At 42.2% G+C, this 26,962-nt stretch overlaps 1 protein-coding gene and 1 long non-coding RNA gene across 38 annotated transcripts in view; one reads left to right on the plus strand and one right to left on the minus strand.

Annotated features, from left to right (window-relative positions):
- EPB41L3 (erythrocyte membrane protein band 4.1 like 3) overlaps positions 1–26,962 on the plus strand; it is a 158,114-nt gene that overhangs the window by 26,412 nt on the left and 104,740 nt on the right. The gene's annotated exons all lie outside the window — the stretch shown is intronic.
- On the minus strand, positions 655–21,151 carry LOC118708386. The gene is made up of 3 exons (XR_004984559.1): positions 21,139–21,151; positions 16,125–16,129; positions 655–780 (listed from the first exon to the last, which is right to left on the minus strand). It is a non-coding gene; the product is annotated as an uncharacterized LOC118708386 (long non-coding RNA).

Raw genomic sequence — 26,962 nt, forward strand, 5'->3', positions numbered from 1 at the left:
TACAATGCTCTGTCATCTATATGTTGCATTGAGTGCTCACCACCCAAAGTCTAGTCTCTTTCCTTCACCATATATCTGTCCCCCTTTGTCCTCTTCATCCTTCCCCTCACTGCCTTTCCCTTCTGGTAACCACCATACTGTTATCTATGAATCTGTGTTTGTTTGTTTGTTGTTTTCTGTTTTATATCCCACAAGTGAAATCATATGGTTCTTGTCCTTTTCCGACTTATTTTGCTTAGTATGATACTCTCAAGGCCCACCCATGCTGTTGCAAGTGGCGAATTTCATCCATTCTGATGGCTGAGTAATATTCCATTGTATATATGTACCACATCTTCTTTACCAATCATCCATCAAAGGATACTTAGGTTGTTTCCATGTCTTGGCTACAGTGAATAATGCTGCAATGAACAGGGGGTACATACATCCTTACTAATAAATGTTTTCAAGTATTTCAGGTAGATACCCAGAAGAGGGGTTGTTAGGTCACAATGGTAGCTCTCGTCTCAACTTTTTGAGGACTGCCATACTGTTTTTCAAGGTGGCTGTACCAGTTTACATTCCCACTAGCAGAGTTTGAGGGTTCCTTTTTCTCCACAATCTCTCCAACACATATTTTTGTCCTATTGATAATAGTCATTTTAACAGGTGTGAGGTGCTATCTTGCTGCCGTTTTGATTTGCATTTCCCTAGTAGCTAGTGAAGTTGAAGTCTTTTTCTATTTCTGTTGGCCATTTGTACATCTTCTTGGGAAAAGTGTCTGTGCAGATACTCTGCCCACTCTTAATTGGATTATATCTTGTTGTTGAGTTGTATAAGTTCTTTATATTGTATATTTGGATATAAGCAACTCAATGGAGGTATTGTTTGTAAGTATCTTCTCCCTTTTGGTTGGTTGCCTTTTTGCTTCGATGATGATTTCTATTGCTGTGCAGAATGGAACCCTAGTATTTTTTTAAACATAAAGGGTTTTGGAAATAGTAACTTATTTTATACATTAGAAACCGAACGCTCAAGGTCAAGTGAAAACTTAGTTCATATTCACTATCCATTCATGAAAATGTTCAGTGCTTGGCTTGCAATGTACCCAGTGAGGCACTGTGGGGAGACAGAGATGCCTAAGTGGGCTCCACCATGCTATTAACCAGGTGGAAGGAAGAGTGCTTATTACAGAAATGCAAGCAAGTTACGGACTGACAGAGCTATGTGCTGCTCTGGAGTTTGTTTGAGATTTCTTTTTCCCATTTCTGTGCTGGGAAAAACTAAGAACAGTGGAAAGTGCTGGTCCAGCCCAAAGGGTCTCTTAGTCATTGATTCCCAGATTTACTACTAAACTAGGAAGAAGTATGTTTATTTTACTTCAAATTTTGAATTCATGGAATACTAGGATAATTAGCTAGGTACGCCTAGCTTTAAAAAAAAAAAAAAATGATGTTTAGGATTCTAACATTTTCTCCCAAGCAAATAAGACATTTCTACGCTATTGCTAAAATTTTCTCCATCATGAGAAAGATTGGTTCATGAATTAGAAACAGTATGCTCTCGATTTAAAAAAAAAATAGCAAAAATACCGCAATAAAATGAATGAAAATATGAAACCATCTGTGTCCCGAATGCCAATGCCAATTGTGTTTGTTGTAAACAATACAATTTGTTAGAGTCCACTTTTAAAGGAGTGTGCCATAGTGTGCACACAAAAGAGGAAAATAAATCCCTCCTTCATTTCGGATCTTATATGAACATAGGCAGCCATGAAAGTACAAATGTAGTATGTGCATGTGTGTCTCTAACACTCATGTGTCCCAGATAGGAAATTAATACACTGGTCCCCAAATATATCCCCCAGTATTTGAACTACTGCCTTTATCTGTCACTTAAAAGGCATTGCAGGCCCTGGTTACCGGTTACTTGGAACAATGCCCTAGCCACTTCCTATCAGCTCCGGGTATTTGCCCATCCATTCTAGTCTTTGCTGTGTCAACAGATTATTTTTCCAATAACATACGTCACATTTCTTGCTAATTTTTTTTTTTCTCAAAGCGAGCACATCTATAGAAAACAGGTCCATAAACTCCATAGCAACAGAGTAACACCAAAATTTTCCAGCCTTCTCTCGCATCCAATCTGGGGGGGGGGGGGGGGGGGGGGTGCCCCCTCTCCTTTTGTATTGCTGCATTCTGAGTCCTAGAAACCCAGGCCACCTCTCAGGGACAGAACACACCCGCTGATCTCTGCCACCGGCGTCATGACCTGCATAGCACTGTTGGCTCAACCATAAATGCAATCTTTTTGTGAGTCCATTTTCCCTTTCTACATGATCGGTGAGCTCTCGGAAGGGTGATTAGGAAGGAATACGTGGAGAGGGCCTTCAACATTGTAATAAATACGCCTGGGTCACTAGGTTAGAACTTAGATGTGCGATGATAACCAGGAATAATTTTTCGCCTGCAAATCAGAGTATGAGGCCCCTCCTCTCCATTTCAGGGTAAAGCTTATCCATAGTGACTTCCTGCTGGTCTGGGAAGCTTAGAACTGTGAACATGTATTGAACATGTATGGTGGGAAGTGAGGAGCTGGAGGGAGGCGGCCGCAGAAAACCCTCTTCCATCGCCTTTAACTCAGGTCTTCTCTATTAATATTTCTAGAGGGCCCACGTGTGCAAGATGCTAACAATTTGAATTGATATTATTATTATTATTATTATTATTACACTCAAAAAGAAAAAAGAATATCCCTGCAGTCCCTAAGTTAATAAATAACTCACCTGAGGTCAGGCACACCCTCCCCCACTCCCAGAGCCAGGGTGTGGGAGGGCTGAGTCGCGGGGAGAGGGCCCTGGCGAACCATCTAAGCGGACACCCAAAGCCTAACGCTATTGGCAACTGTATCCAGGCGTCGTCCCCCCGCCAGGGCGGAGGAGGCTGCTAGCAAGTAACTGTCCTGAAGTATTGCGGTGCCTCGCGCCTCCTCCCCCGCAGCCGGGATCGGAGCCGGGAGGAGGAGGAGGCTGGTTTCCTCTGCGCGCTCCTGGGCGTGTGCCCCCGCCGCAGCCCGGCCGAGCCTCCGATCCCTGCACCGGGGGGCGGGGAGCCGCGAGCAGCCCGCGTCCGCGGCTCCCTCCCCGCGCCCGCCCGCGCCCCTGCGCACCGCCCGGCCCGGAGGACGCGCGCCCGCCGTCCCCACGCCGCCGCCGCCGCCCGGACCCTGCGCAGCCACGGTAACTTTTCCGCCCGCCGGCGCGGGGTGGCCGGGGTCTCCCGTGGGCGGGGGGCGGGGGGTGAACCGGGGGCCGGGGGCGGCGCGCGCGCGGCTGTGCCCCCGACGCGTGGCCCCCGCGCTGCCCGCTCGCCTGCATCATCGCCTGAGCCCGGAGCCTGCGGAGCCGGACCCGGACCCCGCCCGCCCCCGGGCCCCCCGCCGGGCCCCGCTGCGCGCCCACCCCTCTCCCGGGGCCGCGCACTCCGCCCGCCGCCTCCGCCGCGCTGCAGCCTTCGCTGGGCCGGCGCTCCGAGCCTGAGCGCCCGCCTCCCGCCCGGGGGGCTCCCCCCTGGGAACCCTCTCCGCCGGAAAGGGCGACTCGGTGCCCGCGTCCTGTCTCCATCCATCTGCCCAAATCCCCCGATCGGGGCGCCATGTTTTAAGTTACCCCCTTGGGGGGTTGGGGGCGAGGGCCGGGCGGGCTGCGCAGGGCCCGCGGGGGCCGGGGGGCGGGGGTGCGACACTGCGGCGCCGCCCCGGTGGGTGCGGGCGGCGGGCTGGGCTGCGGGCTGGTCCCGGGTGCCGGCTCTGGGGAGAGGTGCGCCCCGCACAAAGCATCCCCCTCCGGAGCAGCCGGCGCTTTTATGTAACTTGTCTCCTTCCTCGAACTGGGGCAGCGGCCCCCCCAGATGGAGCCCGGCCGACAGGGGTGAGGATAGAGCATCCTGAAGACGTAGCTCTGGACCCGGGCACCTGCGGGGGGCCCCCCGCGCGGGGAGGCCCAGGCTGGCCTGCCGGGGGGGCCCGGGGGCCGGGAGCGGGGTGCTCACCTGGCGCCCGCGGGCCTGCGAGCCGCCGGGAGGGAGGGGTGTCTGGGAGCGCGGCCGGCGGGGGTGGGGCGGCCGGGTTTGGGTCTGTCTGCTGGAGTCCTGGGCTCAGCCGGTTCCTGGGGGTTTCCCGGCTCCCACCGCGGGGGCTTGCTTTCTCGGATTTCCCCTCTCATCTGGCTCTACTTCTCGCCCTCCCTCCTCCTGCCTCCCCCTTTCACACCCCCCAACCCCCCCATCAAGTTCATGGCTTCTGCAATGCGGTGGGTGTGGTTACCTAGTCCATTGTAACTGTGGTCCTTTGCAGTGGCTGGAGCCTTCTTTCCTTTCCGGTTTTTTTCTATGGAGGGATCTAAAGTTTTCTAGGGGTTTTCTCCTCCAGCTGAAGTCCCGGGTTGAAGTTGGGACTCAGATTGTTGCAGAATAGGATGATAAAGAAAACATGTGTTATTCATTACGCCTGCAGGCTGGGCTGAGGAACCCTGAGAGGGCCAGGCAGTCCCGCTCAGGCAGTGCTTCCATTACGTGTTTAAGTTGGTGTTTCACCCCCTCCCCCCTTTTTTTTTCCTTTCTTCTTTCTTTTAACATTCGCCTTGTGGAATTGCTTTTGCAGATTTCCTGCCTGTCCTTTTTGGGGACCCATTTCTAGGCTCCCTGAGGAGACCAGGTGCATTGGAGTTTTCCTTGCTAGTGTTAACTTTCCCAGTGGAAGAGGCATCACACCAAGTGTTAAAAACACTCTTTTTAAATTTTACACTGGTTTCTTTTTAAAGTCTTAAGGAAACTAAAAAGGTTAGACTCTACTTATATCTGGAAACCCTGGACGTAGCATCAATTACAGCAAATTAAGCAGCAATGCCCCATTAAGAAAAGAGAGCACCATCAAACTTGAGGGAGCTCAGGGGAATGGAAGGTGGTGATTTATGTCTTGGCTGAGACAAGGTTTTTTTGTTTTAAAAAAAACCATGTTAATTTTGGCATCAAACTTTTAATACTGTAGTTGGATTTACAAAGTTATTGTGAGAAGTAATGCATTCTAAATTGAGAAGCATGACTGTTAATTTTAGAAGGCATTGATAAAAATAAAACAGAATACTAAATACCATCTCATTTGCATTATCATTTTCTGATGTTTTAGAAAAGGGAAATGTAAAATGCACAAGTTACTGCATGAAGTTTATACTTCAGGCAAATAAATTTATTTGCAAACTAGAAAATGTGGGTTTTTGGGGGGTTTTTTTGAATGATGTATCAATAGCAAGAGGAGTACCACTTTAATTTGTAAATCCCTTTTAGGTGAAGGTACAGGTCAAAGGTCAGTGTCTCTGAAATATTTATCTTTAATGTTTAAGTGAATTCTTCTACATAAAAGCAATTTAGGTTAAAAGCTCTTTTTCTTGTACAGTGTTTGGACTTTGGCCAACTTTGAATTGTTTCACAATAAGAGATCAGGGATTTTTATTTATTTATTTATTTATTTTACTTGATTAGATGCTATTTTACATGTACATTGGCTTTTTGAAATTGTTTGCTCAGATGTATTGAGGGGCCACCCAGGTTGAAGAGGCAACCCTTTATGTACTGAGAAATATGGTATTGTCATTATTTTGGGAATCTTTCAGGATTGGGTTAAGTCTGTTGGCTTAAATATGTCAGAACATGCTGTCCAAGAGATTTTCCTACATGCTGTAAAATAAATATTTATGTTTTAAGTTAGTGCTTTAAAAAAGTCTTCACATTCACAAATTAGAATTCATATCCTTGCCAGTAAAATAGGACTCCAAGAATGGCCTGGAAAAATAATTACGTTTCTTTTCTGTGAAAATTTGACTCCGCTGTGGAGAGAGGTTCCTCAAATATTCTACTACCTAGGTCATCTTTTAGTTTCCATAGTTTCTTCCAAGTATCCAACCACAGTTTTCCTCTGAATGTCAGCTTTGCTATGACTTACTATAGAAATTATAGACTTACATTGAAAACCATGAGTCAATTTATCTCTAGCACCACCTCATTTAGAGAGATCTTTAATGGTGCCATTGCTGCATGGATTTCTCTCAGAAGGCTAGCTAAGTGCTCATTTGTTGGAATACATCAGACGCTCCTGGAGGGTTCTGCTGTCATTTGATTTGCCTTGGCTGCAAAGAATTATGTGCTCACAAGCAAAAGACTGGAGCAGTGAAGTCATCGCCCTGCCCAGTGTTGTGACATCACTATGGCTCAAAGGAAACCAGGGTGGGGCAGGCAAAACCAGATGGTCTGAAGCTTCTTGCTGGCTTTTAACTTTGCCTGATAAATGAGTGAGTCTCTCCTTTCTCAAGTTGACCACGCTATAAGGTATTGTTTAGAGAATTGTAAGGTAGACACGAATGAATGGGAAAATGCGTTTCATAGATAAAGGAAGAAGAGGGTTTTTTTTGTTTGTTTGTTTGTTTTTTTGGTGCAATGGTAGAAATACTTAACTATTCCCTTTTTTATGAAAATGCTGTATTGTTTTAAATGCTATTTAAAATTTTTCTTAGCAAACAAGAATGAATCTATACATGTTTTTATGCATAGGGGCAATATATTTCTTATAAGTCTTTGAACCAAAATAGCATCCTTGCTAAATTCTTGGTTTCGATTGTTGGTGTTGTCTTTTTTAAGTGCTTGTCATGATCGTTTATTTTGTGGGTAGGCAGTGTTCTTTCTGACTTCTTTTTAAGTGCTATGATTGCAGTTGGCAATTGTGTAAAAGTGGGGAAAGCTGCAGATTTCACAAGTTTAGAGGATATCTGCAGTGATTTGGGGTCTTTCATTTCTATTTACTTTTTGTGTTTTATTTGCAAAATGTTTTAAAATTTAGCATCTTATTATTCCTTACTTAGAATTCGAGTGCAGAGATGATCACAGATACTTTTCATCCAGATTAGGAATGGATAGATTAAAAGAGGATGTCTGAAGTTTCTGAAACTATGAGGTACATTTTATGCTTTGGTTTCTGAACTCAATGTGATGGAAGCACAGAGGAGGAACCACAGAAGAGCTGCAGCTTTCAGTGGATTTTCTGTGCCTCCTTGGTAAGATGACTGTCATTTTTCATGTAAGGGTTTTATGTATGGAGCTTTGGGAGTTCGTATTTAACTGTGTAGCTTTTCCAGAACACATTTCCAAAGCAAAGGGAAGGGGGGAGAGGGGTGGGAATGGGAAGAATGGCATAAAAAAGAGAAGTTGAAATTAGGTACCAGAACTGCAGAACACTGGGTTGAAATGGCTTCGCTAGCTGCATTTTTAGACCTGGCTGGCAATGATTGGTTAAATTGCACACTTTAGAATTGTAAGCTTCTATTAGCACCAAGCCCCTAATTCTTTCGTAATTTACAATGCAGAGAAAAAGCTGACAACTTAATTTTTAGATTGCTGACATTTTGATAAATTGTTCTTATAGCCCTTTCTTACAAACTTAAAAAAAAAAAAAAAAAAAAAAAGCAAAAGAAGCAGAAAGGCCTATATTAGATCTAGAAAACAAAACACAGTATTTAACCTGTCTCATGTCTCTGTTTTCCTCTCAGTTGCACAGATTTCTTGATGTGAGTAGGAACATGTTTCTCTTGGAGTTTCACCCCCAAACCAAGTCCAGGTCTAAACACAGTGTTGAGTAAATATTTAAGGACATGAATAAGAAATGAGGCCTGTAAGTGGCTTACCGTTCACTACAAAAAAAAAAAAAAAAAAAAGGAAAACCACACACACCAAAACAAACAAACAAAAACAAAACAAATATTTGAAAAGGCTTTAAAAGCACTGCTGCTTTATTTTAAAAATGAGAATTACTGGACTTATGAATGTAGTCATTATTTTTAATGGCACCATCCTTTCCATTACGAGCTCAAATTAGGTAGGTTCTGCAGGTTTTGCCAAATCAGAGAAGAGAATGCTTCAGGTACCGAGAGGAAAAGAGAATTGCTTTTTTGAAGGGAGCTCTGCAGGCTGCCCGCTTCCTTTCCTGCCAGCTGTAATTGGTGCCATGGACACCAGTATAGAGGGACTACTCAGAAGAGGAGGGATCAGACTGGAGTGTGACAAAAGCTGAAAATAGATTAGAGCTAGGTGATGATATTGACCTTGATGTTGAACTAAAAAAGTAAAAAAAAAATATTTGTTGTAGATTTCTCTTTTTTGGTTATTTTTATGCTAGAGGCCCCAGTGCATGAGATTCATGCACTGGGGGTAGGAGGAGTCCTTCAGTCTGGCCTGCGCCCTCTGGCAGTCTGTGAGCCCTCTTCAGGCCTAAGTGGACAGTGGGAGGCCGGAGAGTCTCCCATCACTGCTGCTACACTCACCAGCAGTGAGCCCAGCTCAGGGCTTTACTGGCTGAGTGGTGCTCCCCCTGTGGGAGCTCACTGACCACCAGGGGGCAACTCCTGCGTGGAGCATCTGCCCCCTGGTGGTCAATCATAGCAATATCATAGCAACCAGTCCTTCCACTGTTCAGTCAATTTGCATATCAGCCTTTTATTATATAGGATATATAGTGTTTATATTCTCAAATAGTTTTCTTGTGTGTGTGTGTGTGTTTTAAAAAGCTTTTTAACAACTTCCATTATTTTTAAAATAACCTTTCTCCCCCCCCCCCCCCCCCCCCACACACACACATTTTAACATCTCTGAAATTGGAATATGTCTTACAGTTGCTCACAGCCATGTGGCAGAAAGAAAGCTGCCAATTTAATTCGTTGATTGGGAATGTGCATCAAAAATTAGAGAATTGGCTGGGTTGGTGTGGCTCAGTGGTTGAGTGTTGACCTATGAATCAGCAGGTCATTGTTGAATTCCTGATCAGGGCACATACCTGGGTTGTGGGTTTGCTACCCACCCTCAGTTGAGATATGTGTAGGAGGCAACCAATCTATGTGTTTCTCTCACATCAGTCTTTCTCTGTCTCTCTCCCTCAGCCTCCTTTCCTTTTACTCTCTCTGAAAAGCAATGGAAAACATATCCTCAGGTGAGGATTACTAGCAACAAAAAGAGAATAAAACTAAATAAATCTAAAATAATTCTTTAAAAAATCCTATCTAATAAAAGATTAATATGCAAATTAATCACCACTCTGCTACATCTACAAGCCACGCCCACAAGCCAGTCAGGAGTGAGTATGCAAATTAACCTAACCAAGATGGCTGTGGCCACAGAGAGAGCAGAAGGCTTGGTTTTCCTCAGCAATGGAGGAAGCCAAGCTCAATGCTACAAAGTTTTAATTATAGAAGATTAAGTAAATCCCAACAAAAATGGTGTCAGCCATGGAGCTGGAGAGAGCAGGAGGCTTGGATTGCCCCCAGTGATGGAGGAAACCAAGCTTTCCACAAACCCTGGCCTGCCTTGACCTCTGCTTAAGGCTACAAAGTTTCAATTACAGAAGATAAATAAGTCCCAGATACCAGGGCCTCCGCTTGGGTTGCCTTGGGGTGTGGCCAGCGTGCAAATGACCATAAGCCCCTCCCTCGCCCAGGCTACCCCATCCCCCAAGGGAACCCCCACCCTAATCCAGGACATCCTTCAGGGCAAACCAGCCAGCCTCCATCCGTGCACCAGGCCTCTATCCTATCAAATAAAAGAGTAATATGTAAATTAACCATCACTCCAACACCCAAGATGGCTGCCCCTATATGGACACAAGATGGCCACCACAAGATGGCCAGCAGGAGAGGGCAGTTGGGAGGAACCAGGCCTGCAAGGGAGGGCAGTTGGGGGCAATCAAGCCTGACCAGACTGGCAGAGAAGGAAACTTGGCAGTGACTGGGCCTGCAGGGAAGGGCAGTTGGCGGGGGAACCCAGGACTGCAGGGGAGAGCGGTTGGGGGGACCAGGGCTTCAGGGGAGGGTAGTTAGGGGCAATTGGGCTGCAGGGGAGGGCAGTTGTGAGGACCCAGGCCTGCAGGGGAGAGCAACTGGGGGGACCAGGGCTGCAGGGGAGGGCAGTTAGGGTTGACCAGGCCTGCAAGGAAGGGCAAGTTAGGGGTAATTGCACAAGAGTGCATGTTAGCACTTGCAATTAATGGATTCATGGATTTTGTGAAATATGATTTGTCATTTGGCTGTGCATATTTTTTCAGAAATGCTTTATAATGTTCATTGCTTATTTACATGGCCCAGTCCATCTATTATTAATTATATTTCTTATGTGCATTCCTTTATAGGAAAAATCTATTGAGTGATCTTCATTTTCCATCTTGCTTTTCCATTGTGTTCCTTGGAAGATGGTTAGACTTTGATGGAGATTAGTCATTCCAAAAGTCCAGAGGCCTCAATGTGGCTGGAATGCAGCCTTTCCCATGGGGAGTAGCAGATGAGACTGAGGAGGGAATCTGGTTGTGGAAGCTTTTTCTACTGTGGTATATGAAACTAAAGGATATTTTGACATTTCCTCTATAGTGGGGAGCCATTAAAAGTAGTTGAGTAGGGAAGAAAAATATTTATCTGGTGAGAAGGTAGGATGTATTAAAAGAATAAGAGTCTGGAAATGGTTGGTTTTTGTTAATGGGTATCCAAAAATTTCCAGGTATTGAATGTTATGGTTTTCTTTTCAGTGATTGATACTTGGCAAATCATCACATATTTTTTTGTGGTCATATTTAGTTGAAGATTGCAAATTACGTGGGACTGTTTGGAGTAGGAGATAAGATATGCAGAAGCTGGAGATATTTTCATTCTTACTCTTATTTATGCTTCCGATTAAAACACTCTCATTATTTCAGATATTAAAAATAATGCATGCCTGTTCTCAAATATAGTCTAATAATACTATAAAACAAAAAGAACTCTCATCATCTAGAGACAGCAACTGTTAATATTTTTTGGCAAATATCCTTATTAAAACTACCTCTCTGAATGTATAATGTATTGTTGTGAATCTTGGAATCAGACCCAAGTGGAGCTCCCAGTCTCACTATTTAATAGCTATGTGGCATGGGTCAAGACTCCTAACTTCCTTGAGTCTGTTTGCGTATTTATTAAATGGCCATAATGCTTAAATCTGAAGGCTCTGAGGACAAAATGATTATGAAACATGCAAAACACTGAGCATAAGTACCTATAAATAGCAGTAGCTTTAGTTTGTATATGAATAGATTCATAGATGGGAACATAATATTTTACATGAATTGACCTCTAGTTGAAATACTAGCCATTTTCTTTTTCATGTGGCAATAAGTCCTGGGAAAGCCTTTTCGTGTATGCACTATGTATCCGCACTATTATTTTTAATGGGGAATCTTTTCTTTCAGTCCTGAATAGCACTGGCGAACAGTCATGACCTTAGCGATGATGGTCATTTGAAGCCTTGTAATCCAGCCCTCCTGCCCCCCATACTTACTGCCTGCACTTTTCATCATTGTCCTCTCGCACACACATCCAAGGGCGGTGGTGAAACAGGAAAGCTGAGCAAAATTAAAATCTCTAATGATAGTTGTGTACCTCTCACTGCTGTGTGTGAATACTTAGTTTTAATGAACTAAAACAGCCTGGAGTCATATATTTCCTAATTTAAACTTGAATGCAGAGTCCCTTCACAGAGGCCTGACCTCCCTGAGCACAGTCTGACCTTGAGGTCCCAGCTGTCCACGGCATCACACACGTGTCCCAGCATGCCCCAAAGGGCAGCAGACACCACAGCGTGTGACCGAGCTAAACTCGGGATTAAGAGTCAAAATATTCCCAAGTCTGGGATAGTTTGGGAGGTGTGGGGGTACAGGGCTCCCGGAGATAGAAGCAGTTAAGTTTCTCTTGGCTATGTTCTGAATTCTGAACCCTTCCTTTGTCCTCAGCAAGAGAGAGCTAACCAGTCAGTTCACAGATCTCATGCAGATTCTCTGGGCATAGGGGGCGATGGGTTATGTTACTGATAAGCACATGGTTTCAACTGCTCTTAGATTTACTTGAATCCAGTCTTGCTTTCCCTTTATTTATGCAACTGAGGAAAATAACTTTGTAATCCTGAGGTGGTGCTAACCAGAATTGTACTCCTAGAGTTCAGTTAGGGAGTCTATGTGCTTAAGGTTGGGCCTGTGAATTGCTTGTTTTTATGTGACTTTTATCTAGAGTCGCTCACAATACAGAGGTAATGGAGAGTTTTGGGAATTGTGTTTAGAGAATTCTTGATTTTTGTCTATTTTGTCCCATGACTCTGTACTGTTAGGTGATGACTTTTATTAACTGTAAGAGGAATACTCCTAGTGGACTAAGTATAGGGTTGGAAAATTAGAGATTGGCTAGTTTGTCTGCTCAAGACATTTGGGAAGTTTTCCTCCTTGATTTTTGAAGTCTAGGTAGCAGTAATTCATGGGGAGGAGCTGTTTTGTAGGGTAAAGAAAATGTGAGTTAGAGAAGATATAGATGGAAACATCTGCTAACCTTCAGCTAGGACAAGGTCCCCCAGCTGTGAAGTGGTAATGATGATGCTAACCTCAAGGTTGAAATGAGACCTATGTAGTCAAAGACATCTGGAGCAGTGTGTAATGAGAGTACGCCCATAATGGATGTTTTCTCATTTCAGCCGGTAATGTTGTTTACCTACTTTGCTTATACCGTGGGACATATTTGAAGGAACTGTGAAACTACAAAGATAAATTCTCACTTATGACATTCCATCACAAGCTCCATAATCCAAAAGGTGATCCTTACTTAATGAGAATACAGATTTTGAATCTCTAAATAACAAAAATAGAGGTTTGCAAAGAATTAACCACAGTAGTTTTCAAATTTCCATAATCAACAAAATCACCTGGGGAATTATTAAACAGCCATTTCTAGGAATCCAACTACAGTTCTCATTTAATAGGCCTGGAGTTAGGTCAAGACATTTTTATACAAGTGGTCCTTGGACCAAATTTTGAGATGTGCTGTCTAAGGCAGCGTTTTTCAACCGCTGTTCCGCGGCACACTAGTGTGCCGCGAGATGTTGCCTGGTGTGCCGTAGGTGCAGACAAGACAAGAATTTTATAATTTTTCACTATTTTGTTTACTTAATATTTCATAATAAAGTAATTATAAAATACTTTCTTTGTGTTTATTTGATTCCTATTCAAGAGAATTACTTTATATATAGTCAATATAGGCACAGAGTTAAATTTTTTAACATTTTCTAATGGTGGTGTGCCTCGTGATTTTTTTCATGAAACAAGTGTGCCTTTGCCCAAAAAAGGTTGAAAAACACTGGTCTAAGGGATCTTATCTTAATGACTTTTCAGCTTACTGGCTATTGTCTGGTATACATCTATTCTGGAAAGATAATCTGTGAGTAAGGAGGACTAATTTTTGAGAGAATGTTTAGCATATAGGAATCAGTCTTGATGTAGGAACGAGTCCTGAACTTAGATTGAGAACACCTGGTTTCATTCTGGCTGGTTCACTCCTTATCACTTTTGTGGTCCTGGGAAATTTTGTAAAATTTTAAAGGTAAAGGAAGTAGGATTAAGGGATAGCTTTATTATCTTTTAAATAGGAATGATAGTAATTATGTAGCAGAAAGGTCGGGAGCATTAAATGAGAATCTGAGTGAAAATACATGATTCTCCATACATCTTCAGTTGGAGTGAGTTTTCTTATGATTGATGATAGTAAAACGGGGACAATCAGATGGTGAAGAAGGGCTGCTCGGTGAGTAATGGGACTCTGCTGATTGGATCAGACTGAGCCATTCAGACCTTATAGATGTTCTCAAGATATTAGGAAGTTCTTAACTTCTATTCATGAAACTTAAAATGATTAGAAGCATTGTTTTCTTTATAGATGTTATTATTTTTAGTGATGATAAAGGATAAATGGTCATATTGCATTATAAAACCTGTTAGCACGTTCCCCCACACTCATATTCAAGAAGGTAACACATCTCACATAAGCCCTATATAAGGGCCACAAGACAAAACCAAAGTCACTTGTAGTTTGCAATTAAATTTCTTAGGATTCTAGGATGATTCCAGAGGGAGCTTCTGGTCCTTGGTGCGACAGTTGCAATACAGGGTCTGAGGAAGCTTTTCTGACTGAGTGCCCCTGTCTTGGTAGAGCGAGCCAGCAAGACTCAGGAGTATTTTAACCATCCTCAGACAGCTGATGACAGCATGTCAATCATGCTACTTTGCACTTTCGTAAAGTTCTGTTTCTTTGTTCATTGCTTTCTCCTCTTACTAGCTCATTCCACAAATGTTTGTGGAATGCTTATGGCCCTGGCACCTTGCTTGGTGCTAGGATTACAGCAATGAGCACGACGAACCAGGCCTCTGCTCTCCTGGATCCTGTATTTTTAGTAGGGCACAGGTAACGAACATATAAACAAAGACGATTTCCGACAGGGCTGAGTGCTCTGGAGCAGGACCAAGTCGCGGTGACTGTGCGCATAGAGGGCTATTTTAGATACTGTCATTTGGGGATGTTTAATATTTTATTAACTCCTTTTTCTTAAATATATTTTATTGATTTTTTATAAAGAGGAGGATAGAGAGTTAGAAACATCGATGAGAGAGAAACATCAATCAGCCGCCTCCTGCACAACCCTACTGGGGATGTGCCCGCAACCAAGGTACGTGCCCTTGACCGGAATCGAACCTGGGACGTTTTGGTCCACAGGCCAACGCTCTATCCACTGAGCCAAACTGGTTTCTGCTTAACTCCTTCTTGTCTGCATCCTTTCTCTGCAAGTGTGATACCCGTTCTCGATGGGAAGCAGTAATGGGCAGGGACCACATCTTGAATCATCTTTGTGTCTCTGGCCTAGTACATTGCCTTACAATGGACCCATGTTGACTGCTTAGTAAATAGCTTTTACTCTTGCCTCCCCTTGCTTGTACCTTATTTTTCTTGTGATACTATTTTTACTCAGGATATACATCCTCCTCTTTCTTGTTTAATTTCTTATACTATCTCACGTAGATGAAACTAATGAAGCTTGTACTTGAATTTGAATTGGTAACTTCATAATATTTTTCTTAGAGCATATTCCCAAACAGTAAAAGCTTCAGTGCTTACAAAACGTGCAGCTGCCTCGATCCCAGCCCACATTCAACTGCAAGTCTAGTTAACCAGAATCCAGAACTTTGTGTCCCAACTCATCTTTTTCTTTTAAGTATCTGATGGGCGCACAAAAAAGACATATTCAAAAGCACGAATTTACTTGTGACTTGACTGAAAGAAGTCACTGAACCCTTGGAGACGTAAATTCATATAGACATGTGCGGAGCAACCTCTTTCTACTTGCTACAGAAGTACTGTGATGTGAAAGTACTGATTGAGCTATGGAGATGTGTATGTTAATAGAGTATTTTTAGGGAGTTAAGATGGTAAACCATTAGGAACATCTGATTTCTTTCATGCTCTGCTTCCACCCTTCTGCGTTTTCATGTGTTCTCATAATAAGGCAGTATGTCTTGAGTACTTACTAAGTGCCAGCAGCACTGTGCAGATGTTGGTGATAGCACAGTGGACAAAGTGAACAGCAGCGTTGCCTACTCTCATGGGGCTCCCTGTCACCCAGTTCCCAGAGATAAGTAATCGCCTGCTTGGCAATTGCAATCCACAATGACATATGCTGTGATAGAGGACTTGGGGCACTAAATGAGCAAAAGGGAAGCTCACCTAACACACCTGGGGGTGTGGTCATGGGAGGAGAGGTCCAACCTAAGACCTGAAAGATGATCTAGAGTCAGCCTATGATGGAGAAGGGTCTAGAGGAGGTTAGTGAGGAGGTGTTGGAGGTGTTTGAGCGCAGGCACAAAGGCCACAGGGAAAGGAGCTTTGAGGATGATGGGATGCGCCTTCGAGGAGGTGATGTCAGAGTTCAGAGCCTCAAGAACCACGTCATCCTGAGGGTGATGTGGGGCCATTGAAGAGTTTCATCTCGTTGGATGACAGGGTCAGGTGTGATTTTTAGGAAAGTTACTATAGCTCTTGTAGTAATTCGGGGAAATTACTTTTTTAAGAGACACTATGTCAATTGTAGTTAAAATTACTGTTATGGAGTCATTGTTGAGTGAATGAATGAATCAGTAAACTCATTAATAAATTCTGACTCCAAGGCAATCTAGCTTTGTTATTAGGGCTATTTTGTAGGAAATACTTAACCTTAAAACTTCACTTTTTCTATAAAATAAAAGTAACCACACTTGACAATATACCCAATTCTTTCAGCAAACCTTTATGTAAGTCCTTTGCACATAGTAAGTACTCAGTAGCCAGTAGTGGTATTACAAAATTAAGGGTAGTCTGAACTAAAGAAGTGGTACTAGAGATGGGTGGGAATTAATGATTTGAAAAATGTTTAGATATGGCAGTTGGAGGCTGTTGGGTTTGGGAGGTGAGGGGGAGGGGTATGGACCGACTTACTGTCTCTGGGCTTGCACCCCCTGAGGAGGCCCAGGGTGATGGGGGTTGCTGATGGTGGTATAGAGGTCAGAGCTAAGCCTGAGGGTCCTGTGTGGATATCCGAAGAGAGATGTCCAGGAGCCTTCATGCAAGAGTCTGCAAGCCAGAGAAGTTCAGCTTCAACATCAAGACCGTCATTAAAATAAGATGGTCCTTAAAGCTATGGAATATTAGTTCCTAGAGAAAGGGGGAGTGAAGGGAACCTGCCAAGGAGGAAAGTAGAAGAGAAAAGGGGAGATAGAATGTCTTTCAGGAAGGAGCCGTGGCCAGGGTGACTACCCTGGCGGTACTGTGGTTGGCATGCAACTCTGCATTCAGTTGCGATGATGCTGGTGACCTCCCAGTGAGGAGCCCAGAGAATAGTACCAAGTTCCCCTTTTGTGCTCAAGTTCTGCTTCCGAGCTTTCCTTTCACCCCTTGACCCAGTTCATCCCGAGGATGGAGCAGACGCTGCGGGTGGAGGAGTAAGAGGGAAAGTAAGGAAGTGGGAGAGCTGGTGGGCACAGCTGGGAGGCCTGGATGCTCATGGGAAAACCGGAAGCACAGGTGAGGTATGAAACAAATGTTTTATCCACGGTATTCTCTTTTTCTAAAATACAGTGAGAAGCAAAGGTGACATTTCTAAAAATACCCACTTCCTGTGTAGAAAAGCGGCTGTATTTAAAATTGTGACAGGCAGCTTAATTTAAAATGCTAAGCATAGATTTGCCGTATTTTCTTTTGTGCAAACCATAGAAGGCTCTAATGTGTAGTTTCAGAGTGCCGGAGAATGGCTGACAGCTTTTTTATTCTTTTAATTTGCTCCCTTTTTCCTCATGATAGCAGAAGTAATGCTAGCAGTGGTAAAATATTCTTGATTGAAGTAGAACAGAAATATTGGTTCTGTCTTGTCTTTTACTCAAAGATAGACACCAGAATGACCCATAGATGGTTAAGTAAGAAACCAGAGGATGCTGAGATAGGGTTGAGAATTCTTTTTTAAACAATAGTGCAAAGTATTTCTGATACAGAAAAAGGTAGAATAATAGTATAATGACTAGCTGTATATCCAACATCTATGCTAATTAGACAGGACAGCTGAACTACCTTCCGGATATCATTCCTGATGTCCTTCCAGATGAAGCGAGTGGTTAGGGGCAATCAGTCAGGCAGGCGAGTAGTTAGGGGCGTTCAGCCAGGCAGAGTAGTTAGGGGGCCATCTGACAGGCAGGCGAGCAGTTAGGGGTGATCAGATAGGCAGGTAAGCAGTTGGGGTGATCAGGTAGGCAGGCAGAGTGGTTAGGGGTGATCTGGCAGGCAGGCCAGTGGTTAGGGGCAATCAGGCAGGCAGGCAAAGTGGTTAGGAACCAGTGGTCCCAGATTGGGATAGGGCTTAAACTGACAGTTGGACATCCCCTGGAGGGTCCTGGATTGTGAGAGGGTGTAGGCGGGGCTGAAGGACCCCCCTGCCCTCGTGCACAAATTTCATGCACCGGGCTTCTAGTCAACTTAAATAAAGCATTACCCTAAATTGCTTAATCTCCCCCAAGACCTTCACAACTATATCTAACCCCCCACCAGAAGTAGCTCTTCTGAATTGGTGTTGATCATAAACATAAAATTTCTTTATCTCTTTATAAATCACTACTTATATATTGCTAAGTTTGTGATACTGTTTTTAATGTTTAAGACTCTTTAAATGGTATGCTGTATATATCCTCATGCGGCTTGCTTTTTTTCATTCAGCATTATGTTGGTGTCTGTCATATCTGTATCTACTGTATTCCATAGTATATTTCTCACTAGTGAGGACTGGATGCTTTAACCCAGGTTCATGACTTCCATACCCATCCTTGCACAGGGTCATGCTTCCACCTCTGAGATGCGGTACTGTCCCCCAGCCTGAAACATTCCTCTGCGAAGATTTCCACAGCTTGCTCCATGCTGATCCACCCCCACTACCTCTCACTCTGTTAACACTGCCTGTTTCCCTTCCCAGTGTACATTTCTCCATATTACTACATAGTTTACTTGTTTTTGCCGCATGTCTCCCTCATCCAGAATGTCAGCTTTGTGAGGACAGGGCTTATATCTATTTTGTTCACTGCCAAAGACTCCAGCTCTCAGAACAGTGCCGGGCACATAATAGATGCTCAGTAAGTATTTAAATATAACGTGAAACAATCCCATGAACTTATGAACAAAAATTGTGGATACGTCTTTAACATTTTATTTAGTAGATATGGTTTTGTTAAATGTGACTTAACTTTCGATTGTAAATATGACCTTGAACAGTAAGACTCCTGATGAGAAGACATCATCTTGCCCAAATGGCCCACAGGATCTGCTTGGGACAGAAAGGAATTAGTGTATGTGAGGGACCAAAATCTTACTTCCCCTGAGTGAGAGGTTCAGCCATGCGTTGCAGGGTGACAGTTGGGTTCTGGTCATTTTCAATTAACTGGGACTTGGGACACTTTATGCTCATAATAATTGTAATTATAATTATAATTGTAATTGTGCCCTTCCCCCAGAATTAATCCTTATACATTGTTAATACTTTCCCATACTCTCGGGCCTGCCCTCCTCCTTTGCGCCTTTCTAATTTTAGCAGTCTAAGGTAAACAGGTTTTTTTTCTTACCAATGAATATTCCATTGTCTGGTAATTTGGGAAGTCATTTGCACACCTCTCATTTTCAATCTTTGTATTTAGTACTGGGAATATCAAAGTGAGGCTGGTTTTTAATTCTGAGCTATGCAGAATTAACAAGTAGATAAGTGAGGTTTTGATTAGGCATGCGTTCTAATCAAAGGAAAATGAATGATAATTTTTCATTGGGAGTACGGTAGGAAATTATAGGTATAAAGATAGAGATTTGTGTTTCCTTATTGGAAACATCATTTACAATTTAGTTTTGAAGACTTTCTTACCCCAAAAGAAGTTTCATAGGAAGTTAAAATTTTCTCTGAGTCTGAGTATCGTGTCTAGACTTTTGGAGGGTAGAGATCCAGAAGTTGTTTTTATCTAGCTCACTGTGCTCGGAAGGCCTTGGAGAAATTAAATGGTCTCTTTTCATATTAAAATTGATTTTAGTTCCTGTACATGCTTTTCATCTTGTGCTAATAGTGACTTATACATGGGCAAGGATCTAAAATCAGTGTGATGCATTAAATGTGTCTGATTAGTAAAGGAGAGTTGATTGATTGGTAAAGAAGATATCAGGTAAAAAATGCCAACAAACAAGACAGCTTGAAAATGTCCTATTAACTGAAGGTCGGGAACCTGCACCCTCCATAATCATCCCTGTGAACCACTTATACTGATGACCCACCTGAATAGGTTTGGGAGACACACAGGTGTCCACCTCTTGGGATCCTTCTGTATTTGGATCACTGACTTTAGGATAACAACCATTACTCAGTTTGAAGCTATTGTATTCTTTAGCATGAGCCATCAGGATTCTGTCTTAGGCCCGGATCAGCAAATTGGATGTTTGGAAGCTCCTTTTAAAGAGTCTGTAATGGATAATTGTTTTTATGGCTTTCTAGTGAAATGGAATTGCCTGAGAGAGCTGTCTTGTTTCTTGGCGTGCTTTTATCTGATACTGACAAGGTTATAGGGTTTAAAAACATTTCAGGAGAAACACCAGTATCATTACAACCCTCATAAGCATTAAATATGCATTGCAATCCGGGCATTTGCCCCTGATGGGAATTGAACCTAGAACCCTTCAGTTATCAGGCTGATACTATCCACTGAGCCAAGCTGGTTAGGGCAAGATAAGTTTCTTAAAGAAAATATGTGTTATGAGATTTGAAACCATGATAACTTTTCATACTCTCTTACATTAAAATTTATTGATTTGTTTTACATTTGGAATGAATACCCATGCATGATTTTATAGCATCGTGTGTTTTGGTCATTTGGGAAATATCAGTATGTGTTCATTGAGATATTCAGATCTTCCTTATACAATATTAAATCTTTTATTTTAAAGGAAAGATTTTTTTTAAACTAAAAAACATAGTAAGGACATGATCTTGGACAATTCTTCTAAAAAAGGTCAATTAACAAACTATACCAGCAGTTATGAAAACGTTTTAAAGCTATATATTTTAAAAATTAAAATCTAGAAAAAATACATTTATTTTGCAACAATATTATACATACTTATAAAATGTAATTTATAGTATCAATCCTTTTTCAATTTGGAGCGTTTCAGTTGCCAGAACCCCAAATTAAATAATCTGATGAAGAAATGTAGAATTTATAAGGAGGAGACTGTGATGGCCTGGAATCAAAGGAGTGAAACGGGAGAACTTGCAGGAATCTGTATCTGAGTAGCTTCTACTTGGAAGCCATTATGGATAATTTTCGCTTCCCAAGTCAAATATAACACCATCTCATGTTCAATAATGTCAGTTCACCAGTTTGTGAAATCTAAAAGTGCAGAAACCATGGCTTTTCAGGGCATCCGTGGCCCTGGTATAGTGCAATGAGGATATACATAGGTCTGTCCTTGTGAAATATTTTAATGGGAATACTCATTCTGTATATTCCTATTTGCTAAACCCAAAGTTTGTTAGTTTTTATGCTAAGTCCTTGATATTACTTCTCTTTCAGTAATTAAGTTATAGTCTATATAATGTGATTTATGGTGCATTGTAGTAAAATGGAAAAAAAATGTCTGTTACTTTGTATTTGCAATGAATTCATTGCTTAAGATCTGGCTTCAATTAGAATGACTTTTAAGACCAATTTTAGTTATTCATTTTATCAGCTCATTGAAATTGGACATGGTCAAAAATTAAGGGAATAGTTGTGTGCTCTGAAGGTTTGAACTCTAATGAAATTTTATGTTGAAAGACTGATGACTTTGAATATTTTTGAAAGTGAGTACAAAACGATGATGTGTATACAGTTTCTAAAAGATAGTCTGTTGAGTATAACGTGCATGACAAGTGCTTTATTTCATCTGGATCACCATCATATTTCCTAATAGACGTTTTTATTATTATTCTGTAACTAAACATCTATTTGGCATTAAAGTTTCTGTTCTACAAAGATAACTAACTTGTAAACACCCTCCCAAGGCTCATAGTTTGGTAACATTTAATTGCATTCTTACTAAAAGTTAAAATGTCAACTGTTAATATTAAGTATTATGACTAAGGTTTTTATGGCTAATGTTGAGACTAGTTGTCAGTATTTCAAAATATTTTATGACCAAAATAATATTTTGGTCCCGGCTGACTTTTACATTCATTTACATTCATTCACTTATTCACCAAATATTTCCTGCCTACCTATTATGTGCCAGATACTTTTCTACAAAGCAGAGAACAAAACACAGAAAAATTCCTGCCCATGTGGATTTTATAGTCTGATCTTCTGTTACCTTGAAGCCTTTGTTTGGTAGATATTACCCCCAGTCTGTAAATTCTGAGTGGAAGTTTCAGCTTTACATGCTTTTTCCCTGGGAGGTGAGGGAGGGGTGCATGAGTGACGTGAGCTGGAAGAGAAATAAAACCAAAGGTAATTGGAGCAGCATTTTCTTATTTTGTTCCTCCAAATAATGGAGGTCAATAAGAATGTTATTCTGTGTAACATAGTTGGGGAAAGGCTAATTGAGAGTGCTATTGCGCTGACTGGGTGGCTCAGTTTGTTGGAGCATCGTCCCTTACAAGAAGGTGGCAGGTTGGATTCCCTCCCGGCACATACCTAGGTTGCAGTTTGGATCCCTGGTCAGGGAGGCAACCAATGATGTTTCTCTCTCACATTGTTATATCTGTCTCTCTCTCTCTCCCCCTTCTTTCCTCTCTCCCTCCCTTCCTCTTTCTAAAATCAATTTAAATTAAAAAAATAATAACCTGTTTTATTATTAATGTTTTCACATATAAATGTTTAGATATGTGTTTAGCATTTTGGTCATTGAAACATTGGGTTTAAATTCTTGGAAGGTATTTAAAAAGGGAGAACAATTTTATATTTATCTTTTTTTATTAGCAGTAACCTCACTAATAAAATAATATTCATCTGGAAAATCTGTTGTTATACTTTGGCATTTTCTAACCAGAACGTTTTAATGCGTCACCGCCCTGTTCTGGCTCACTTTTCCTATTATGTGGCCGGCAGCTTGGTCGTCTCTTCTAGGCTAATCCTCTATGACTCTGACACACATCCACTTTACACAACGCAGAAATAAATCCACTGACCTAATTTACTTGGCCTTATTTTCTCCTTGATTTGAATCATATTTCTTTTGGGGGCATCTTTCACTTGACACCCTTGAAACATTGTGGATTACTAGGAATTGTTATTAGTCAGTATATTATGAAACAGGAAATACAGTAGCGTATCCTGGACTTGCTTCAAAATACAGAACAGTCTCACCCTGGCTGGGTAGCTTCAGTTAATTAGAGAATTGTCTTGATATGCCAAGGTTTCAGGTTCAATCCCTGGTCAGGGCGCATATAAGAATCAACCAGTGAAAACATAAATAAGTAGAACAACAAGTCTCTCTCTCTCTCTCTCTCTCTCTCTCTCGCTCTCGCTCTCGCTCTCGCTCTCGCTCTCGCTCTCTCTCTCTCTCTCTCTTTCTTTCTCTCTCTTCCTCTCTCTAAAATCAATTAAAACTTTTATTAAAAAAAAAAGAACATTTTCACTCCTAAACATCATTTACTGCTTTGCTCTTTGAGGTTTGGATTGGTTGGTATCCACCAGCATTTTCTAAAACTCTACAAATCACGATATTCATCATTCGAGTATTTCCTTGAAAACTGAACAGTGTGTCCTTCTGGGTAACTACTGGAGGAAAAGTGATCAGTGATAACTGAGCTCAGTCTACTCCTCCTGTAGGAAAAAGAAGGCAAATCCTTTCAAAGGAAAAACAAAGACTGGCCTGTGTTTGCACTGACCTCGCAGCTGAATGGGAGAGGATCCCAGCATCACTTCTGGTAGAGGTCCCCGGTAACTCTGCAGGAGATGCTGACATGCGTGGTCCCAGCATTGCTCTCCAGAGCCCCCTGAGGGACCCAGGTGGGGGTGAGCTGGAGCTAGTGGCTTCAGCGGCTGCTTTTGGGAAGCGTTCAACAAGTTTAGAGGAACCAACCTCTGCTCTTTCAACATACTGGGCACTTGATGTATTGAGGTATAGCACTTCTCAGTTACAGGTGATAGCTGACTATTTTCCTCAGTATTTTTGAAATGGAAAAAAATGGGAAATGACATGGACATCGAAGAAGTAACTTGAGCCGGAGGGTGGGTAGAAGAGGCCTGGAGAGGAAAGAGTCTTCAGAGCCCATTTCCTCTTGCTGTGCTGAAGCTCTGAGCTGCTGTACAGTCTTTGGGAAGACATCCGCGTGCCTGTCTGCCTCTGTAGCCATCACTGTGCCACAAGGACAGTTTTTGCTAGGAATGTGATGCTTTCACCGAAAAAACAACTGTTGAGAATTTGTTGTCGTTTTAGCCATGTTTTCCTATCCTCAAAGCTTTATGCGAGTCATTTTCTCTGCAATTTTTCTCTCTTATCAACCCTATAATTTTATTGTAATAATTCACTGTGGGGTGTCATTTGACACACATCCAGGCTGATGTCTTTGCCAAGCAGATTGCCTGCTAGTTAGCTTAACGAATGGGCTCAGACACTTTTTAGTGAGTTTCTGCTTATTCTTGTTAACTTTTGAGCTATTTGTATCAAAGGAAAAAGCTCAGATCTTTTCATTTCAGTGCCTGCTCCTTTTTAAGTGCATTTAAGCCATTTCTAAGAACATCAGATGGAGCAACTCTACCTGTCCCTCTCGCCTCTTTTCTTTCCTTGCCCTGCTTTGAGTATTTCTTCCTGTGGTATCATGCTAAACCCTCACCCTATCAGACTTTCAGATTGCAATCAGTGCCTCCTCTCACTCATTCATTCATTCACTCATAAATACTGCGTGCCTAATTGTGCCGAGCATTGTTTGAGAAGTTTGGTGGTAGAGCCATGAACCAAATAGACAAACGGATAAGGTTGCTTTTAGAGCAGTTCCCAGCGCTGCTCTCCCATAGCTAATCCCTGCTCTGTGCATGGAGTCACGTGGGTTTTAGGGGTTCTACTAACATATGGTTCCTATGCATTCCAGTTTAAGACTTTGATGACCAGCCCTTGAAGCCTCACTATGACTTAGGACATTATTTCTGTAGGAAACAGGTTTTTTGGCTCTCAGTAACCATTTTGCAAGTAGCTCTTTGGAGTATAATTAATTGGCAACTGGCAACTTCCCATAATATAGTTTTAACTATTCTCCTCTGCAGATTTTATGTAATAATTAACCTTTAGTTATCTCTATCGACAGAAATATGTACAGTAGTATCAATATGTAAACATTGCTGAGTTTAAAAAAATCAGATTTGTTTTATTGTTTTTGCTTTGGCTAATATTAAAATGAGTTTACATTTCTCAAATTTATACCAACTGATACCTGTGACAGTAATGTAATCATGGGCTGTGACAAAGGGGAGGTATTTTGAGCTTAAGGAATTGTGGGAATGTATGGAACCCTGACAGTTATTTCCATCAACATGTTTTTATTTGCTTATTTGTGTGTGGTACTGGAAGGAATAAACATTAGTTTATTGAAGAAGTCACATGGAAAACAACTGATAATGTCAGGTACCAGCCTGCAGCGTGGACACCCTCATCTCTACTTGACCTGTGATTTCTGGTTTGAAAAATCCTCTCATTGGTCAATAGAAGAGTAAGAGGAACAGGAATTCCTCAATACATTCTTAAAATAAAAGAGATAAATAATTGGGGGGGAGGGGGGGGGCAGTCCTCAGTTTGTTGGGAAAGCTGGTCCTTATACCCATTCTGTAAATGTTGTCTTCAAATATCTTAAGTTTGTCTTAACTTTGCCATTTCCAAAACCCACAAAATACATGATGAGTTCTTAGTCTTAGTTGTTGTCTTGTTCTTTCAAGATGAAGAACAGTGATTTCCGGTCGTGGCAGGAGGCATTGCCCAGGAGGAGCACGCCCATCTACTGAGTGACTATGTACTCGTGGACTGGGCTGCAAGTGTGGTCTGCAGACCAGAAGCATCTGTAGCACCGGGACTATTTTTAGTAAAAGCATCTTATCCCTCTGAGGGCCCTGCATCAGTTATCCGCTCTCTGTGGAGCTGAGTTTAAGGGCAGATGGAGTTTCACTTCACGGTAATAGTCCTCTTTCTCGTCTGGGAAAGATGACTTCCCGAGGCTGAGGGTGATTCCAGGCACAGGCTCCCTCGGCAACTGCAGCAGGTCCTTCTCTGCTGAGAGAATCTGCTCTGAGCCCTTGTTTCCAGGAATCCTTGGACCTGAATCAGAGGTGGTGGATGGGGCTCTGCATTTGAAAAAAAATGTTTCATTTTCTTAAAAAGCAGGCTTCTCTTTGTTTTAAAGACTTAGTCGAATTGAACGCTTGCTTCTTCTTTTGCTTTTTGACTTACTCTGCTGTCTTTGACTTGCACGCTTTTTTCTGGCACTATTGACCTTGATTTTGAAACAGTCAAATTTGTGCCTGCTCTCTGTCTGTTAGTTCCTTCTTGCTGTGCCATTTCAGTTCATCTTGGTGATTCTGCCTGTAAAAGAGAATTACGTAAAAGGCTGAGAGAGTTGTAACTGGTTCGGTACTGATGTTCTCAGCACCTTTGAATTGGGAAGTTTCTGGTATTGTTTTGCACTTCCCCTTTTTTTGTGCTTAGTCTAAATTCCCTACTCCTGTGGTTGGCTCAGGGTTCATGTAAAACAAAGCTCCCTCCTTGTAGGACAGACCTGTTCAGAGCAAGCGGTTAATGAATTCATATTTGCGATCCAAGCTGAATTCCAAACAGTGTTATTGAAGAGGACTTTTTAGGGGGTGCTGGAAAGCGGAAGACTCTAGGTTCCGCCCAGCAGTGCACACTGCGGCAGCTGGAACGTCTAATTATAGGCTGGGAAGCCCCTTAGGAATTACAGAAAGTGTTAGCAGAAGGCCTGCCTGTTAAGTGACAGCTGTCTGCCTTGGGCACCAGGGAGCCAAAGTACATATAGAATAAAATAAACTGTCCTGCCCAACATATGTTGGCTCTAGACACTTGTGAAAATCACCCCACTTAGTGCTGGCAATAATAAATTGATGGTCAATCACTGTAATAGGCTTGGCTCCAAGAGTGCTGTGAGAGAGAGAAGACATACTTTTTTTTTTTTTTTGTAGTTCAGAATCATGTGACCATTCAATGCATGTTGACTTAAAGATGGCATAGGAAATAAATGTCATATAGCTGTAATTCGGGATATCAGAATATTATGGGCACAGCTGTGCCTGTCTCCACTAATAGATTCCAGGACCAAGGAAATCTCACCTTCTTGTCAGAAACATATGGCGTGGGAAATATTCCTTCTGTTAAAAAAAAAATCTTGAGCGCCAAAGTAATACTAAGAAAATACTAATGATTACCCCTGATAAATATATTTCTCCAATTTAGCATTATTCACAAGAGGTTCACTTGAAAAATGTATAGTTTCTTTGTAACATTCATTAGTATTTTGATATTCCCTAATAAAGCTAAAAT

The sequence above is a fragment of the Pipistrellus kuhlii genome, unplaced genomic scaffold (assembly GCF_014108245.1).
Source record: "Pipistrellus kuhlii isolate mPipKuh1 unplaced genomic scaffold, mPipKuh1.p scaffold_m20_p_6, whole genome shotgun sequence".
Taxonomy (NCBI): Eukaryota; Metazoa; Chordata; class Mammalia; order Chiroptera; family Vespertilionidae; genus Pipistrellus; species Pipistrellus kuhlii.